Consider the following 19,909-nt stretch of genomic DNA (forward strand, 5'->3'; position numbering starts at 1 on the left):
CTCCATATGCTAGCCAAGGTACCTTGACTGCCACTAGGCACCGGGATGAGATCCTCAGACCTATTGTGAGACCATATGAAGGTGCAGTGAGCCCTGGGTTCCTTCTGATGCATGACAATGCTAGGCCACGTGTCTAAAGTGTGTCAGCAGTTCCTGCATGATTAAGGCATTGATGCTTTGGACTAGCCTTCCCGTTCCCCATATCTGAACCCAATCGAGAACATCATGTCTCATTCCATCCACCAACACCACGTTGCACCACAGACTGTCTAGGAGTTAACTGATGTTTTAATCCAGGTCAGGGAGGAGATCATCCGCCGCCTCATTAGGAGCATGCCCAGGCGTTGTAGGGAGGTCATGCAGGCACTTGGAGGACACAAACACTACTGAGTATCTTTTCCTTGTCTTAAGGCATTTCCACTGAAGTTGGATCAGCCTGTAATTTGATTTTCCACTTTGATTTTGAGTATCATTCCAAATCCAGACATCCATGGAATATTTAGATTTACATTGATCATTTTTATGTTTTATTGTTCTCAACGCATTCCATTATGTAATGAATAAAGATTTGCAACTGGAATATTTCATTCAGTGATGTGGTATTTTGGTGTTCCCTTTATTTTCTGAGCAGTGTATATACACACGCAATGTATTCACAAATATACATGCACCATGTGTATATATATATATATATATATATGTGTGTGTGTGTATGTGTATATATATATATATATATATATATATATAAATACAGACCAAAAGTTTGGACACACCTTCTCACTTAAAGATTTTTCTGTATTTTCATGACTTTGAAAATTGTACATTCACACTGAAGGCATCAAAACTATGAATTAACACATGTGGAATTATATACTTAACAAAAAAGTGTGAAACAACTGAAAATACGTCTTATATTCTAGGTTCTTCAAAGTAGCCACCTTTTGCTTTGATGACTGTTTTGCACACTCTTGGCATTCTCTTGATGAGCTTCAAGAGGTAGTCACCGGAAATGGTTTTCACTTCACAGGTGTGCCCTGTCAGGTTTAATAAGTGGGATTTCTTGCCTTATAAATGGGGTTGGGACCATCAATTGTGTTGTGCAGAAGTCTGGTGGATACACAGCTGATAGTCCTACTGAATAGACTGTTAGAATTTGTATTATGGCAAGAAAAAAGCAGCTAAGTAAAGAAAAGCGAGTGGCCACCATTACTTTAAGAAATGAAGGTCAGTCAGTCCGAAAAATTGGGCAAACTTTGAATGTGTCCCCAAGTGCAGTTGCAAAAACCATCAAGCGCTACAAAGAAACTGGCTCACATGAAGACCGCCCCAGGAAAGGAAGACCAAGAGTCACCTCTGCTTCTGAGGATAAGTTTATCCGAGTCACCAGCCTCAGAAATCACAGGTTAACAGCGGCTCAGATTAGAGACCAGGTCAATGTCACACAGACTTCTAGCAGCAGACACATCTCTCCTCTACAACAACTGTTAAGAGGAGACTTTGTGCAGCAGGCCTTCATGGTAAAATAGCTGCTAGGAAACCACTGCTAAGGACAGGCAACAAGCAGAAGAAACTTGTTTGGGCTAAAGAACACAAGGAATGGACATTAGACCGGTGGAAATCTGTGCTTTGGTCTGATGAGTCCAAATTTGAGATCTTTGGTTCCAACCACCATGTCTTTGTGCGACGCAGAAAAGGTGAACGGATAGACTCTACATGCCTGGTTCCCACCGTGAAGCATGGAGGAGGTGTGATGGTGTGGGGGTGCTTTGCTGGTGACACTGTTGGGGATTTATTCAAAATTGAAGGCATACTGAACCAGCATGGCTACCACAGCATCTTGCAGCGGCATGCTATTCCATCCGGTTTGCAACAGGACGACAATGACCCCAAACACACCTCCAGGCTGTGTAAGGGCTATTTGACCAAGAAGGAGAGTGATGGGGTGCTACGCCAGATGACCTGGCCTCCACAGTCACCAGACCTGAACCCAATCGAGATGGTTTGGGGTGAGCTAGACCGCAGAGTGAAGGCAAAAGGGCCAACAAGTGCTAAGCATCTCTGGGAACTCCTTCAAGATTGTTGGAAGACCATTTCCGGTGACTACCTCTTGAAGCTCATCAAGAGAATGCCAAGAGTGTGCAAAGCAGTCATCAAAGCGAAAGGTGGCTACTTTGAAGAACCTAGAATATAAGACATATTTTCAGATGTTTCACACTTTTTTGTTAAGTATATAATTCCACATGTGTTAATTCATAGTTTTGATGCCTTCAGTGTGAATGTACAATTCTCATAGTCATGAAAATACAGAAAAATCTTTAAATGAGGTGTGTCCAAACTTTTGGTCTCTACTGTATATTCTATATACAATATACTTGGGGTATTGCGTTTTCTTACCACATAGTTCTATGTGACGAGCGCCATATTCATTGCTTGATCTACAAAAAGTTGCATGGTTGAAAATTTCCCAGTACTATCTTTTCAAGTCACAATAAAGGATCACTGCGATCCTTTTTTTTCAACATGATTAGTTGAATGTCTGTTTTATTTAACCTTATTATTCATGTGCAAACTTACACATACCCATCTCTAAATTTGTTTTACTGTAGTGCCTTTTAGCCAATGAAACCCCCAGTATGAACCAGGTTCTTGCCAATGTGAGCAATGAACAAGGCTGCTGGCCATATTTCCTCCATAGGTAATTACCGTAGGTAGTCCATCAGTAAGCTCCATGATATACTTTGTTTCCATGACTCTTAAGGAATATAAAACTTCAGCCATGTTTCAGTACTTATCTGGAAATTGTACTAACCGTAATTTGCAGACTTTAAGACGCACCGGACTATAAGACGCACCCCAAACTTTGTGGAGGAAAATATATTTTTTAAATAAAATGGTTGTGCATCTTATAGTCCGATTTTAGGGTGGCTTACTAGGGGAGGCAGCTGCGTTGAAGCGGGATCACAGAAGGCAGGGTTGCTGCTGCAGGAAGCTGGCGGTGGCAGAACTGGGGCGATGCTGGAGGCCCTGGGCTGGGAGGAGGGGGTGTCCCGGCGCTTTGAGGCTACAGGCCCTTGACTGTCAGAAAATGTTGCCAATGAGTGGAATTCCCACACATCCCATTGATTTCCCTTCGGTGGGCTTCAGAAAAATGGCCGCTGGAGGCAGCGCATAGGCAGATTGAGATCTTGGGAGACGACATCTCAATCTGCACATGCGCTGTCGCCTCCTTCCTGCAGCAGTGACCCTGCTCCACCGCAGCCGCCCCCCAGTAAGCCAAATTCAGATAAGACGCACCCGCATTTTCCTCCCAAATTTGGGGAAAGAAAAGTGGGCTTTATAATCCGAAAATTACGGTACTTCATTTCTTAGTTACCTGGAAGAAAAAGAGACTCCTGCCCATCAAATTCAATTTTCCTAGGCCTGACTAATCTAGAGGACATCAGAATAAAACCATCTGCTTGTTTGTAGCCAATTTTGCTGACTAAATCTTGTAAGTTCACTGCATCAATTAAAATTGAGTTTAATGGCTATGTTTGATGTACACACTGAGTATTGGCATTCAACATGAATTCCACACGTGCTATTGTATGCCATAATTCACTCCTGGGTTTCCTAACAATAGAAAAGAGATCATGGATACCAAGAGGACACTCCTTTGGCATCTTTTGAATCTATGGGAATATCTCCTGGCGGATATGCTGAACATGATGTGGACATGGCTTAATGTAAACCTCGCTTTCACAAGATAAATCATTGACCATTTTTTTACATTTATGATAGAACCAGCAGGGAAAAGGATCCACGGAAGCACTAGAGGAGGTGAGTATAGTGTTGCTTTTATTGTGTTCCACTTTTGCATTAAATCTGCAGAAAAAGTGCACTAAAATCTATATGACAAGGTGCATATTTATTACTATGGATATTCTGTGGCTTCTGGCAGAGTAGTCACAGCAATTTTGCAATTTAGGAACATACCCTTAAAGAAGCACTTCCATCTATATTTTTTTTAATAAATGTGTGTATATGTGCATGTAATGTGGGGTCAGTGTATTAATATACTCGCCTACCGCCACTCTCTCCGGCGTCCAGTTCCCTTCTTCTCTTAGTGATTTCACCACTCTGCTGACTGTCCAGGTCATGCTGCGTGATGCAGAAGTGGCTTTTACAATGTAAGGGGCTCGTGCAGACGGCCAAAGGTTCTCTCATCCAAAATAATTAGGCCGATTATGCAAGTGACACTCTGAGGCCGATTATGCAAGTGACACTCTGATCAAACTCTAATCAGAGTTTGATCAGAGTGTCCGCATAGGGTGATCAAATTCTCTCGGATGAGAGAATTGGAGCACACTGTCAGTAGAAGATGGAGAACCACATTTATCCATCTTCTCCATTGTGTCATTTTTCAGAAATTGGACCGCACTCAGATGTCATCAGATTGCAGTCCGATGATTTCCAAGAACTCATGGACTTGCATGGCCGAGTGCGATCTGAATATCGGATCAAACTTGGACACAGTCCAAGGAATAAAAAGAACATGTGCATGGCCCCATAGACTAACATTGGTGCTTTCATTGTAAAAGAGACTTCTGGCTCATGCATAGAGTGAGCCGGATAGTTGTAATTGCAGTGACATCACTGAGATGTGGAGCAGAACGGCGCTGGATCCCGGAGAGAGCAGGGAGGGGAGTATAGTAATACACTCACACTAAACACCATACACATATGCACACATTAACTATGGGAGTGCTTCTTTAAATGGGATTTACAGAGTCAATATAATATTTGCGTCACAACTTTTTCTCTGCTTTCCAATATTGTATTTGCTTGGCATTGAATGCTACTATTTAGTGTATGGCAGTCTATTAGATTTTATCTCCATGTACCTACCCAGGATGCTAGCATATTAACCACAATACAAACTAATACATTTGGCTAACATTATCTTTTTAAATGCATAGCTAATCAATGTCCAGCTACAAATGCCTGCTATATAAACAGTAAAATATTTTAATAATATATCTTTATTAGATAATTAGAATTTGCAGCCACAGCCTATATGCGGTTGTTTTTGTCATCCATTTCATTTCACTTGTAACATATATACCACTTTTTTATGTTAATATGTGAGCACTTTAAAGTTGGTAGATAGGAGATTCAGTGCAATGAAGTGTTGACATGTCTCATTGTTTTCCTGGTCATTCCAAAATGTTTGTCATCTTGTAGATGCAGATTTCAACACTTCTCCTCACGATATCATTGACCCACATTATCTTGAAGGAACCAATGAAATACTTTTCTGAATCTTTTGTCATTATGTAAAGATTAAGCAAGTGATCCATGTCCAGTCATCCTGAGACTGCTGACACTTGTGTATTGTAATACCAAATTTTTCCAATGTGCTAACAGTGAAATGGTTTTTATGTATTAAGGTTTTCGAAGGGCCTATCTTCTATGACTGCTGAATATGAAAGATTAAGTTCTTTTTACAATTAATCAACGACCACGTGTCTCCTGCCAGCCCCTCAAATGCCTTTTCCAGTTATGTAAATACGGAATGTTTAAAGGGGTTATCTAGCACTTTTTTTCTATGGGGTTCAGAACTTACGGGCATGTAGTTGCTAACTATCTGTCTGTTCTGCCCTGCGATGATTGCTCCCAGCTCAGGCGAAGATTCTACTGCTACCTTTGAACTTATGTCAACAAAGCATCTCTTCCTCTTCTGATCTGCTTTGTCGACAGGGCATCACTGCTGACGTCATGCTGATTGATAGCCAAGCGCCCCACAGTTAGACAGCTGTGAGCCAGCTATCAATCAGCATGACATTGGCAGTGATTCGCCATTGACAGAACAGAGCAGGAGAGTTTCCGACTGGAGCAGTCTGGCACCACTCTGAGCTACAAGAGATTGTTGCAGGGCTTAACAGGCATGGATTTAGCAACTACGGTACCTGCCAGTTAGTTCTTAGTCCCATAGTGAAAAAACCCCTCAAAGTCCCAGACTACCCTTAAAATAATGCCTTATGTTCCAATTATGGGTTGTTGGTTGTAAGAGCGCAGTTCTGAATAATGCTACTTTACGTCTTTCTCCTTTTGCGCCTTAACAAGGAACTAAATGTGATAATTGATTTTTCCCCATAAGTTCAGATTAGTTTTATAACATATCTGGAGTTGTTACATAGTTATATGTATATAAGAGTGATGGTCATTATCTCTACATAAACTATCTACTTTTCAGGACTTGCACACCACTATCGCATAATAAGGAACATGCTACTACCATGTACTAAAGAATTTGCTACCACTTACTTCATGTAGGTCAGGCTTCACAACATACTGCCCGCCAAAGGGTTTGCTGCAGCCTGCAGAGCTGTGTGGCAGAAGCCGGCTATTTTCTTTTATTCTTCCTGTATTCAAATATATTTTCATCTTTCAGATGCTAATACATTTAAACACTTTCAGGGCTGCCACCAGCAATTTCAGAGCCCCATACTGGTAACATTTTTGGGCCCCTTTGAGACTCTGCCCAGGCTCCAACCCAACTCCGCCTCTAGCCCATGAAGCTCGAACCTTCCACAGTCCCAACTTCACACTCTTGGAAAAACTACACTTCTGAACCACGTCCTCACCAATCACGCATTAACAGTTCCCATCGAACACCATATCACATACAGTACATAGCCATCAGTTTTTATTTTGGCCAAAAGATTTTTTTAAACCTGCCACCACGAAATGGTAGACTCTTTAGCAGGGCTGTACTCTACTCGAACCTATTAAAAATTTGCTAAAATACCCAATACTCTTTTTCAGGGCTGTGGATTCAGAGTCGGTGCCCATTTTGGTGGAGTCGGTATAAAATGCACCGACTCCAACTCCTAAAATATATAATAAATTGGGTATAGTAATTCAATGCAGTTTGTGGGGAATATTTTTTCATAAGAATTTGAGAAAGTTATGAAATGTCCTATAAATGTCTGTCCTATTCCTGATCTAAGGGTCTAGACTGTTAGCTGAGATGAATCTGTGCTACAGTAAATTTATTACTTAAACATGAGCCATGTATGAGGGAGTCGTGGAGTCTGAGTCGGTGTCATGGAAATTGAGGAGTCGGAGGTTTGGCATACCGACTCCACAGCCCTGCTCTTTTTAGGTGTATTTTGATTTATTTTTCTTTAAGGGAATATCACATTTCTTAAAATGATCAATAATACCACATACAAGGGACAAATACCATCACACCATGACCACACCACCACATAGTGACAAAATACTGCCACACCATGACCAGACTACATATTACCACCACATAGTGACTGAAAAATACCACATACAAAGAACAAATACTGCCACACCATGACCAGACCACCTATTACCACCACATAGTGACCGAATAATATCACATGCAGGGGACAAATAACGTCACACCATGACCAGATCACATATTACCACCACAATGTTGACCGAATAATAACACATACTAGGGACAAATACCATCACACTGTAATAGAAGCCAAAAGCCATATTGTCATCTGCTGGTTGACCACAATTAAACGGAATCAAGATGCCTTCGGAATGTTGAAGTGGGAACAGATTTGAATGTGAGACCCGGTCAGGTAACGTCCAGTGAGGAGTTTTTAAATATAACGGTCGAGCGCACCAAACCTGAGGTGATTTCGGTGCCAAGCTGCAGAGAGAAGGAGACGCGCGTGGAATGTGCTGAGGAAACCAGCCTGACAGGTCAGAGGCAGAGACCTACGAGGCAGCACAGGCGGACGCCAGTGAACAAATGCCGGATTCACCGCAGAGGTCCCCCGAGTACCGCGGCGGCTGAGGAGATCTGCTTGTGGTACAGGGTGACTTCACAGTACCTGACATTGCCCGTCAACCGACAAGGTCCGGACCTCTCTATCCAAGGCGCGAGAGACTGCCTCCAACTTCCAAGCAAAGAGGAGATAAGAGAGAACTGTGTTAGAGGAGTCACGCCAGAAACAGAGGAGCTGAATAGGGCCGACACTTAAAATGATCATCCACAGTACCTGGGGCAGTAGGGTTTAGGATGTCAGGTTGAGAGGGTGAAGGGCGAAGTGGAAAAAGCCAAACTAGATTTAATTGACTTTGTTAGACAGAGACTTGCGGCCTAGCGGGAATAACCGGTGACCCCCGCTAGGGCCATTCACGGAGTTAAAGAACTGCTGTGGTGACTCCCACGCCAGGGCACATCACATTATTTTGGGAGATTGTTCATTGTCACACCATGACCAAACTGCATATTACCACCACATAGTGACTGAATAATACCATATACAAAGAACAAATACTGCCACATGAAGACCAGACCGCATATTACCACCACATAGTGACTAAATAATACCACATACAAGTGACAAATACCGTCACACCATGACCAGATCACATATTACCACCACATAGTGACTGAATAATACCACATACAAGGAACAAATACTGCCACACCATGACCAGACCACATATTACCACCCAATAATGACCGAATACTACAATACTGATCATTAATAAAAAAACACAATGCTAATATTACCATAAGTGCCATTATACACAGGAGCTCTGTACATAGTATACAGTTTATTGTGTAAGTGTACAGTTAATGCAGTGTCTCACCAGTGACATTATAAACAGGAGCTCTGTATATAATGTCAGTGTACAGGTAATATAATGCTCACCAGTGACATACACAGAAGCTCTGTATATAGTGTACAGGTAATACAGTGATCACCGGTGACATTATACACAGGAGCTATGTATATAGTGTATAGTGTGAATGTACAGGTAACACACTGACTCACTAGTGACGTCTCTAGTTGAAGTCCTCCATCTTTGCTTTTCTTCTTCATCCAGCGCAGATCGCCATCACTTCTTCCAGCCAGGCTCGACGCAGAAAATAAGTTATCTAGAGCACCGCTTCCAGAGCACATACCCCACTTTTTCCCTAATTTCTGCACTATATCAGATAAAGGAAAAAAGTGACATAGTGACGCCCTGCAGAGTAACAGGACCCCCCCCCCCACCCAATTCATCATTTGCTCTCCCCCACTCTCAATTCATATTTGCTGTCACCACCCTCAAGTCATCATTTTCTGTTCCCCCACCCCCAGTCTCAATTCATCATTTTTACTCCCCCACACCCCAGTCTCTATTCATATTATTTACTCTGCCCCACCACCAGCCTCAATTCATAATCATTTGTTGTACCCTATCCCCCAGTCTCCATTCATAATCATTTACTCTCCCACACCCTCAAGTCTTTATCTTTTGCTGTTCCCCAATCCCCAACTTCAATTCATCATTTGCTCTCACCCACCCCCAATCCATCATTATGTGCGCTCCCCCACCGAATCCTCAATACAGCATCAGCTACTGTCCTCCACCCTCAATTCATCTACATTTGCTCCCCCCACATCCATTTAATTAATTTTATTAAAAAATATATTTTTTCATTCTTATGTGACATGCAGAAGTAGTGTTGTTGCTTCAAAAGCATCCAGCAACTATAAGAGTTAACACAGTCACAGGAGAGAAGGAGTGTTTAGCAGAGCCCCAAGGGGATTGTGGGGAACTTGCTTATTGTTCTGGCTGGAGCCTTAGAGAGAGGTGGTGTGTGATCTGTATCTCACAGGAGGCAAGGGAACAGAATTCAGGTCAGGAAGGAAGCTAAACACAGGTCAGATAGACTCCCTGAACTAACAGTGTGGAGTATTATCGGGCAGAAAGATAAGGACTGGAAGGAATCATGTCATAGGGATAATCTCCCTCATCAAACCCTCCCCCCCTCCGTCTTCATGCAGAATAAAGAATGCTGTGTACTAGTGAGTCCTTGTGAAGGAAAATCCTGCTGTTTATGCATTGAAGTGTGCTGCCAAGAGACCTAATCTGTGCTGAATTATGCTACTGAAGAGACTGACTTTACTGTGCCTGCTTTAAGAGACTGTACTGTAATGAAGATTGTTGCTGTAATATCCCTGAATTGCACTGGCTGTGCGTCAGATTAAATTCCACTGTTAAACTGTTGAAAAAAACTCTTGTCAGATGTGTCTGGTCAGCAACTGAATCTATCATGTGCTTGGTCGCCCTGAGTAACGGATCCCCCAGGATTCCAACGAATTCATGAAACCCGTCTCGCCCTATCTGAACCTAGTGGCATGCGTGTAACACTTACCTCTCACTCGATCCCCTGCAGCTTCACTTCCAATGTCCAGTGCGCGTTCATGCTGGTGTAATGACATCATTGAGTAAGGCACCGTCACCAGCACGTTCAGGAAGAGGCGGAAGGAGCTCCGAGCTGCGTGCGCTGCCATTATGTTGACGGCCATGGGGCTCCAGGAAAGTTCCCTTCACCAACGAGATGTGCACTGCAACCCACCCCTGCCCCTGGGGCCCAGTGAGCAGAAGCAAAAGAGGGGGGCCCGGACTGGCTCTTTGCTTCTTCTCACCGTGCCCCATACACCAGTAAGTGCAGTAATGCCCTGATGGCGACCCTGAACACTTGTGCACAAGGATTGGGGTAGAGGAGTGTATGTCACCCTTGCCGTGCAGCGGCGTGATGAGGTCAGCATGCTGCTGACCTCATCACACTGCTGGTGCTGCAGAGGAAGTGCAGTCCTCGGGCACTGGTAAGCGCTCCATGGAGGAGCTGAAGATTAAATGTGGTATTATTTTAGATGAGGGGGCCCGGGGCGGGAAGGAATAGTTTTACTGTGAGGGTACATAATGGGGCAATGAAGGACATTATGTGTCAATTTGGGACCTTATTTGGCAAAGGGGGACATTATGCTGCAATTAGGGGGGATTGGGAAAGGGGCATAGTACAGCGAGGGGCAGTAGGTGTTATGATCTGCAACATAAACTAAGGAAAGATAGGGGAAAGCTGTCCCTACAGTAAGACTAAGCTGAATCCCTATGATGTAGCGGGCAGCCTGTTCCTTGTGAACAGACCCGCCTTAGTCCTCGACTAGTCTGAACGAAGACCTAAAGAATTAAGGGAGGGGTCCCTAAATGAACTAAGGACTGGGACAAAAATGGGACACCTCCTAAACAGAAGTTGTTGCAGAGCACAAAAGACAAACTGACAAAAAGTACTAGAGGTCCCAGAGAACCAAGCGAACTAGACAGAGATAGCCACCGAAGCACCTGGCTAGAGAGACAGTCAAACAGCACTGAAGTCCAGCAAGGCCAGAAGGGCGGAGCTGGAATATATAGGCAGATGGTCACGTGACCGCAAAACACAAGATAGAAAAAACTAACAGGAGGGTTCTAACAGTAGGGTGGGTTAGACTTTATGCAGAGAGGCAGTGTGGAGGGATATTATGGAGAGGGGCAGTGTTGGAGGGAAATATTATGGACAGGGGCAGTGTGGGGGGACGTTATGAAGAGGGTGGAGTATGGGAGGATATTATGGAGAGGGTGCAGTGTGGGGAGATATTATAGAGAGGGGCCGTGTGGGGAGTATTTTGTGCAGGAATCTCAGTGAGGGGAAATTATTCAAGGGCACAGCATGGGAGATATTTTTATTTATGAGTCAGTATAATGATACTTTTATTTTTAAGGGCACTGTGTCGGGATGTGCTGCAGAAAACAGATGAGAGAAGTCTGGGGAGATCGGCTCTGGGCGTGAAATCTCATGATGGCTTCTGTGCTACATGAAAACAAAAAGGATGGGAACAACTCCAATGAGAGAAGATGTCACTTATAAGGTACCTGGATGTAAATGTTTATTTGTGATACTGACTGCAACTCATCAGTGCTGTGGTTCCTGTATGGTCCAAAGTCTGATAATGGCTGATAACAACAGCTCCCAGTATTTTCGTACCATTTTTAAGGACTTACTGGGAATTGTAGGTTCATGCAGTACATTTATATATGGGACTGACCTGAAATTACAATTGATCACTGTATTAAGCTTGGTGATGTATACATGTACTGATTGGGGTTATGGCTCTGCATTCATGGACTGACAGTGGTTCTAGTATTGCATTTATGTGTAGTGATACCGTGATGTCTGCGTTCCCATGTCTTGTTCCTGAGTGATACACACTTTTCTTATATGTAAATGAACTTCAGGACTATGGGCTGGACACTGATCTGCATGAGAATCTTTCTCCAGAGCTTATTTACATAATAAGAGAAATGTGGATTTCTGTTGAGTGGGACATTGGTGATTTTAAGGTGTTTGTTTGGCTTCCTATGATCTACGTGCCCGTGTGGATGGCTTGGGAAGGTTGGTCCTACTGACAGATTCCCTTTAAGTCAATGGCCACTAATTGGCTGCAGTAATCATGTGACATCCACTGCCAGGAGAGAAAGCGAGGAGCCCAAACAGAGACATTGGAAGAGGAGCAGAGGAATGATGAGTGTCCGGTAGGTGAGTGTTTTTTTACACCACTAAGGGACCATTTTTTAATGAAAAGAAAAATAGTGGTCAGCTCCTTTAAAAGATTTTAAAGTCTGATAAATTTGTGAATTCTAGTAACTGGATCTAACTTCACTATTTTCTGTTAATATAATTCTTAAATACTTTTTTAACTCAACTGCAAGAAGTTTGTATGTTTTCCCTGTGTTTGCGTGGGTTTCTTCCGGATTCTCCGGTTTCCTCTCACACTCCAAAGACATACTGATTGGGAATTTAGATTGTGAGTTCCAATGGGGACAGTGGCGATATTGTCTGTGACGCGCTGTGGAGTTAATGTCGTTATGAGAGTGAGTAAAATAAATAAATGTATGTACTGATGGGGTTTCTGGCGATGTACTTGTGATGAGTGGTTGTGGCAATGCATTCATGTACTGATAGCGGTTCTGGCATTGCATTCATGTACTGACAGTGGTTCAGATCTTGTACACATGTAAAAATCCATAACATGCTTCATGGCTATATTAAAACTTAAAATTCCTCTAAACTTAAAAGATTCAAGATTTTGAGGTGGATTTGGCAAGTTTTTGCTCCAGAAACTCAGTTTAAGTTAGTGTGTTCACACTGTTTTTTTGGAGCAGAAACTCTCTAAATCCTCTTTAAATACTCAAAACTTGGTTCTGGTGATGTGTTAATGTACTGATGGTGGTTCTAGTGATGTATTCATGTAAATACCCCCTTTAAAAAATTTTGCTGCCCTTGGAATTAGTTAAGTATGACAATGTGGCCCTTGGACCAAAAAATGCTGTGCACCCATGATGTACACACAACACAAATTGCAACAAATTTAAGTATAAGAAGTCTGCCTTTAAAACTCAAGAAACTTGCCAACTTTGTGTGAATGACACTGCTATGACACATTTAGCCATTACCTCAAAGGTGAAAATCACACAATACATGTAGGTAAAATACATTTTTATCCATCAGTTCTCTTGTACATTTAATAAGTTGTCTTTTCCAATATCTGTTTATTGGAGCTTCTTAACAAATGTCTGCTAGCATACAAGGTTTATAATAAATTAACCCATATTTGCAAAATATTAAAATACTGTAAACTTACTATTCAACATCAAAAGCCGGAACATCAAAATACTAAAGGAATAGATTTCAGTGTCTCCTCACAACTGCCAACCAGCTGAGCAGAAAGATATCACTTTTCACATTTTTGTGCCTGGTTTCATAAAAGTAACCTCTAACAAAGATATTGTTTCACCAGACAGCCTGCCACCTGTCCCATATGTAGATATTATATTATACTCCAGAACTGTCTGATCTACAATTCAAGTGACGGCAGCATACAGTACAGACCTAAGCTGCATTCACACTGGCAATTAGGAAAGCCATTTTCCTGTCAATATTCACCAAAGTTAGGAATGGATCCCAACTTTGTGGAGAAAAAAAATACATGTATTAATGTTTTCTGCTTTCCTCTGTACTGGCATCTGAAATGGTTTTGGTGAATAAGGACTATTGATACCATCTCCGATGCATGTTTCAACCCTTGGGTAATACAAATTGAGGCATAGCTATCAATACTATCAAATTCTTAGCAGTGCAAACTTCGGGCTCATTCAGACATCAGTGGTGTTTTCTTGTATGCAAAAAACTGACATTTCAGTATTTGGATCAGTGTTTGTTCAGTCTGTCAGTTTCTACCATCAGTTTTTCTCATATGCAAAAAAAAATAAATCATGAAGGTTTCTCAAGCTTTTCCTTTCACATCTAGCTGTTCGATTTTTGCCACAAATCCATCGACTGGCATTGACGAGTTTGATCTGTGACTCAGATTCAAAATCATAAATGGCTCTTGTGTTTTCGTGCAGACCACTTGGTCTGCAAAATACAAGGACATGTGAAAAACCCCTTAGACTATAGACTGAAAAACACGGATAGAACTTATTAGTGAAAACCTGACATCTGAATAAGTCCTTAGACTAGTCTTAAAATGCATCAGACTCATCATAGTGGTTCATGTTGCTTCAGAAATTTAAAAATTGTAAAATGGGAGAAAGGTTGAACTTGATGGACCTAGGTCTTTATTCAACCTACGTTACTATGTTACTATGTCTAGTCTAAGATTACTCCACCTATTAGTTGGATTACTTTGTGCCAAAAATGTGCTTCACAGTTCTGGAACTTTTTTTTTTACACATGAAGTCACCCAAAAAGACTTTCCCCTTCCCTGTAAAGTTGATGACTAGTCATTCCTAGCATGAGCTTAAAGGGAACCTGTCATGAAAATATCGCTAATAGCGTTATGACACAGCAGCGCCCGCACTGAACACCTCGCTGACGGAATGAAATTAAATATATTCCCCATGGCAGACTGGCTCTTTCAGTCACAGTGGTGGCATGGCCCTTTTGGCATGTAGATTTTTTTTCTTTAGGGTGTTTACTTTATAAGTTATTTAAATTTATATTTTCATAGATCTAACTTTTGTGGAAATGATGATACCAAATATGTGTATTTTTGTAATTTCTTTTTTTATATTGTGAGCTTGAAAGGTGATTCAAACTATATTTTTTATTTAGATAAATAGGAGGTAAGGTGCAGTACTCAACATTGGTCAATAAATATTGTACAAGGCTGCTGCGTCCCTCTACTCCGTACATTGTTTATATCCATCCACTGGGTTTTGGAGCCCGCCCCCCTAAAGTGGATCTGACATCTGTATCTTACATTCTCCCAATAGTGTAGTGTGCGTTGCTAGCTCTTGGGGAAGGCAAGTATTTTGCACCCCTAAGTCCATGGACCATTAACACTCCCAGAACCCCTTCCACAGCATTTAGTATTTTGAATCCTTTATTCCTCAAGCATTAAAATAAGACTAAGTTCTTATTTCTGTAAATACGGTTTGTCTATTTTGTGTAGAGGAATAAAGGAATTCATATGCAAAAGTATCCCTTTGCATCACTTATGCAAACAGAAGTAGAGTGATTATTATGGAATCCATTTGAGTTCCATTTTGTGCCAGTTTTCAGAACACTAGAAAAAAGTTTTCAAGCACTATTTTTTTCTGGTCTACAATCGGAAAACGGAACCTAGACAGACCCCATATTAATCAGTGCAGGACCACCTGCTTTCATTTGCATCACTAATGCTTCAGATCCTTTTTGCACATGGATTCGAATTGTCCTTTCCTCTAAACAGAACACTACAAATGGAATGTTAGCCACCCGGTCCAACACCTCTCTACCCACATTACTAATCATCTCGCTACTCCTGCCCTGCAGACTGACTTTGACGCGCCACCTGGGCCGTGTGGGGAACCCGGAACCGGGCCTGTTGTGGGATGCTGGGAGTTGTAGTCCTTGCGTGGCGGGAACCCCATGCCGTGGCTCAGGGTGGTCAACTGAAATGGCAGTCTATTTGTGCGGTTTTATGATTAAATGTCCGACTACGCCACCCGTGGATTGCGGTCAGAGTGAACCGCCGCTGCAGGGCAGACCGCTGAGGCTGGTGTTGTGAGTGCAGCAGAGGATAGTATAACTCCCCACGGGAGGAGTATAGCCTCAGGGCAGCAAATAGGGATGTTGGAGGTGATGGTGCGCGGGAGCAGCAGTAACCACACGGAGTCTGTCATGCAATTCAGGGTCTTTACTGTTGGTGGTATTAAGGGACCCGTCCAAAATACAAGTTAACGATGGAGGCCTGGTCAGTCTGAGAGCAACTGGGAAATCCCGCTGGTCAGGGGGAGTTTGTAGGCCTACCGTGCTGACTTCACTCTTTCTTGGCTATCCCGCTGTAGTGTAGTGGTAGCCCACGTCTCTGAGTGTACCGTGTTGTTCTCACCCGTATGACTGGCGACTCGGGCCTTCCGTACTTCTCACCCCTCCAGGGCAGTAGTGGTCCCTCTCGTGTGGCTGCGCCTCCGGGCTTCCTTGGGCCAGAGGACTTGAAGTCCCCTGCATGGTGGTTTTCTGCTGCTGGGCTTATAGCCCTCACAGCCTCGGACTCCAGTGTCCGGCTTAGCAAGTCTCTGGTCAGGACGAACTCTGCTAGTTCCCCTCCTGGCCTCGTGTTCCTCCTCTGCCTACAGGGACTCCTCAGCCTGCTGCTGACCTGTCCCTATCTGCAACTTGTCTGGAACTTCTCTCTGGCTGGACTCTGCCTGTCTAACCCCGCCCCAGATCCAGTTTATAAAGGGCAGGTTTCTCCCCTCCCTGGACTGAGGCAGGAGGTGCGGCATGCTAATTGTTTCCAACCAGGGAGCCTCCCACCTGCTCTCAGACATGACATTGCTGTCACTGTGGCGACCAGACCTGGGGTGCCACATTCCCCCCTAGTGAAATTTAGTACTCCGGGACTAAACACATTTTTGCAAAACACAACATAACAGGGTATAACAATACAATAACATATGTACAAAAAGTTTAGTATTTAGAGATCACGGCACTCCCGCAACCAGGTGTCCATGTCACCTAACAAGGTGAAGTCTTGAACGGTGCTGGGACCTGTCCCCACAAACCCCAAGTTCCTGGCCTTGGGCGTGGCGGATAGGCTGAAGCTAGCTACTTTGGACCACCAGGGAGGGCCACGCCGGACAGGTTTTTCTTCTGTGGTCATCTTCGCAAGAGGGCACCTTTCCAGGTGCAACTATGTAGTTCCGGTTATCCATTGTCCATAACCTGTATGTCCATGAACGCTGTCGGGTAACTAGAAAAACATAATTAATATTCAGGCAACAAACACAAAAAAACAACTTTTGCAATATACAGGTAGATATATTACATTTTAAATTCTCCAGCGAGCGGGCATTTGACCTTTAGTGCTCCTGGTGGACCTACGTAACCCACTGTCTGGTGGTACTCTACTCGGGTCCCCTGTTTCCACCCCCTGTGTACTGGGTGTACTCGTGCCTGCACTAGAGGTGTTTGCAGATGTTACGGTAGCTTGGGCAGCTTTCTGCGTACTCTTTGGCCCACCACGGGCATGGCAGGTTCACTACTAGCAGAGGGTTGATTCTCCTGAGCTGCTGGTACGGAATCTTGTGCCTCCGGGGCCACTTGCTCTTCCAACACTACCGGCTCTTCTGCAGGCTCTTGAGGGGTCAGCTGGAGGAAGGTAAGGACGGGTACCACTAAGGCGTTGTTGATTTGTGTCCAGGACCGGGGAAATTCTCCGAGCACTGTACTGACCATTTCTTCCCTTTCCTCTGCGGGTTGAGGGCTATCTTGGTCTTCATCAGCACTTTGCAGCTGCTCGGGACACCTCTTCATGTGGTCTCTGGAGACAGTGGCTGTGGTCTCTCCTCCATCCTTACTGATAACACATACCTTTGGGTTTTCACGGCTTGACGGCAGTACGGTGTACGGGTCTTCCTCCCACTGGTCATCCAGCTTGTGGAGCCGTCTCTTTCTCTTCAAGACCTGTTCTCCAGGTGCCAGGGGAGCAGCAGGAGCATACTGGTGGTAATTCCTCTCTTGCCTCTCTCTTGCTTGAGACAGACTTCGCTCCACCCTCTCCTGTACTTTCCGGTACTGCTGCTGTCGTTCTGTGTCCCAGTCTGCTTCTGGTGAGGTGTCCTCGGGTGTCAGGACTCCCATCTCCAGGTCAATTGGCAGCTTACCAGGTCTTGCTCTCATTAGGTAAGCCGGGGTGCAGTTGGTAGAACCCACTGGGATATGGTTATACAAGTCCACTAGATCCAGCAGTTTCTCAGGCCACAGGCTGCATTCCTCCAGGGGCAACGTCTTGAGCAGGTCTATTACTACCTGGTTCATTTTCTCACACATCCCGTTGGTTTGGGGGTGGTAAGGCGTTGTCCTTATCTTCCTGCAGCCATACAGGTTGCAGAATTCCTGGAAGACTTCAGCCTCGAACGCTGGACCTTGATCAGTCAACACTTGCTCTGGGTACCCGTGCGAGTGGCAGAAATGCTGCTGAAAGGCTCTGGCGGCCTTCTGAGCGGTTAGGTCTTTGACAGGGACCACCACTAGGAACTGGGAGTAGTGATCTATGATTGTGAGGGCGTAGACGTATCCCGATCTGCTCGGAGCCAGCTTTACGTGGTCCAGGGCCACCAGCTCAAGGGGCTGCCTTGCGATGATGGGAAGCAGGGGAGTCTTCTGGCTGGCGCGGTCCTTCCTCTTTAGGTTGCACGGGCCACAGTCTCTGCACCATCTCTCTATAGCCCCTATTATGCCTACCCAGAAGAACCGCTCACGCAACAGGAACTCCAGCTTCTTCCATCCAAAGTGCCCTGCTCCGTGATGGTATGCTTCTAGGACCATAGCCGCATCCCGCCTTGGGACCACTACCTGCCAGATCAGCTCATGTGTTCGAGAGTTGACGGTTCTGCGGCACAACCTCCCCTCGTAGAGAAACAGCTAGCTCCTCTCTTTCCACAGCTGCTTGGCCTCTTCTGGAGCATCCGGATCAAGGTGGGCATCAGCCTGGGTCAGCATCTCTTTTACCAGGCGGACTGCGGAGTCACTATCTTGTGTCTCTGCCCAGCCATGGTGGGGTAAGGGATTGAACGTAGCGGTAGCAGAGCACCTCTCCTTTATGCAGTGGGAACACTGGTTGATACCATGATGGTGGAATGCAGGGAGTTCGATTTCTTCCAGTTCTTCTGGATCCTCTCCCCCGTCCTGCAAGTGAGGCATTCTGGACAATGCATCTGCGTTGGCATTTGCGCGCCCTGTCCGGTATTTGATAGTAAATTCGTAATTGGACAGCCGGGCCATCCATCTCTGCTCTAGGGCACCAAGTCTTGCAGTGTCCAAGTGTGTCAACGGGTTGTTGTCCGTGTACACAGTGAACTTAGAAGAAGCCAGGTAATGCTTGAAGCGTTCGGTGACTGCCCACACCACTGCCAGGAACTCTAGCTTGAAGGAGCTATAATTCTCAGGGTTTCTCTCTGTGGGTCTCAGCTTTCTGCTAGCATAAGCAATTACCTGTTCTCTGCCCTGCTGGATCTGGGACAGTACGGCTCCTAGCCCCACGTTACTGGCGTCGGTGTGGAGGATATAAAGCTGGCCGTAATCAGGGTAGGCCAGGATCTCATCCCCCGTGAGGGCCATCTTCAGCTGGCGGAAAGACTCCTCCTCCAGCTTGTCCCACTTAAAGGGCGGCTTCTAACTTTTAGTCTTTGACTGACCTAACAGGAGGTCCTGCATAGGGGCTGCCATTTTGGTGAACCCGGAGATGAATCTTCGGTAGTAGCCTACCAACCTGAGGAACTGCTGCACTTCCTTTATGCTGGAGGGTCTTGGCCAGTCCTTTATCACCGTGATCTTGTCAGGGTCTGGGGCTACTCCGTCACCACTCACCACGTGTCCCAGGTACTGTACTTTTGGCTTCAGTAGATGACACTTGGAGGGTTTCACCTTTAGGCCGAAGCCTGCCAGGGCATCGAACACCTCTGCCAGGTGCTTTAGATGGTCCTCATAGATGTTGGAATACACGATGAGATCGTCCAGGTAGAGTAGGACCGTCTCGAAATTTCTGTGCCCCAGACAGCACTCCAT

General features: G+C 44.5%; 1 long non-coding RNA gene across 1 annotated transcript in view; it reads left to right on the forward strand.

Moving 5' to 3' along the window:
- Positions 1 to 19,909, forward strand: part of LOC141222440 (uncharacterized) — a 41,212-nt gene that overhangs the window by 6,594 nt on the left and 14,709 nt on the right. Inside the window, exon 2 of the long non-coding RNA XR_012290215.1 lies at positions 3,781 to 3,819. This is a non-coding gene — a long non-coding RNA (uncharacterized lncRNA). The remainder of the gene's footprint in view (positions 1 to 3,780; positions 3,820 to 19,909) is intronic.

This window comes from Phyllobates terribilis, unplaced genomic scaffold (genome assembly GCF_046119375.1).
Source record: "Phyllobates terribilis strain yellow unplaced genomic scaffold, ASM4611937v1 Scaffold_2__4_contigs__length_985480577, whole genome shotgun sequence".
Taxonomy (NCBI): domain Eukaryota; kingdom Metazoa; phylum Chordata; class Amphibia; order Anura; family Dendrobatidae; genus Phyllobates; species Phyllobates terribilis.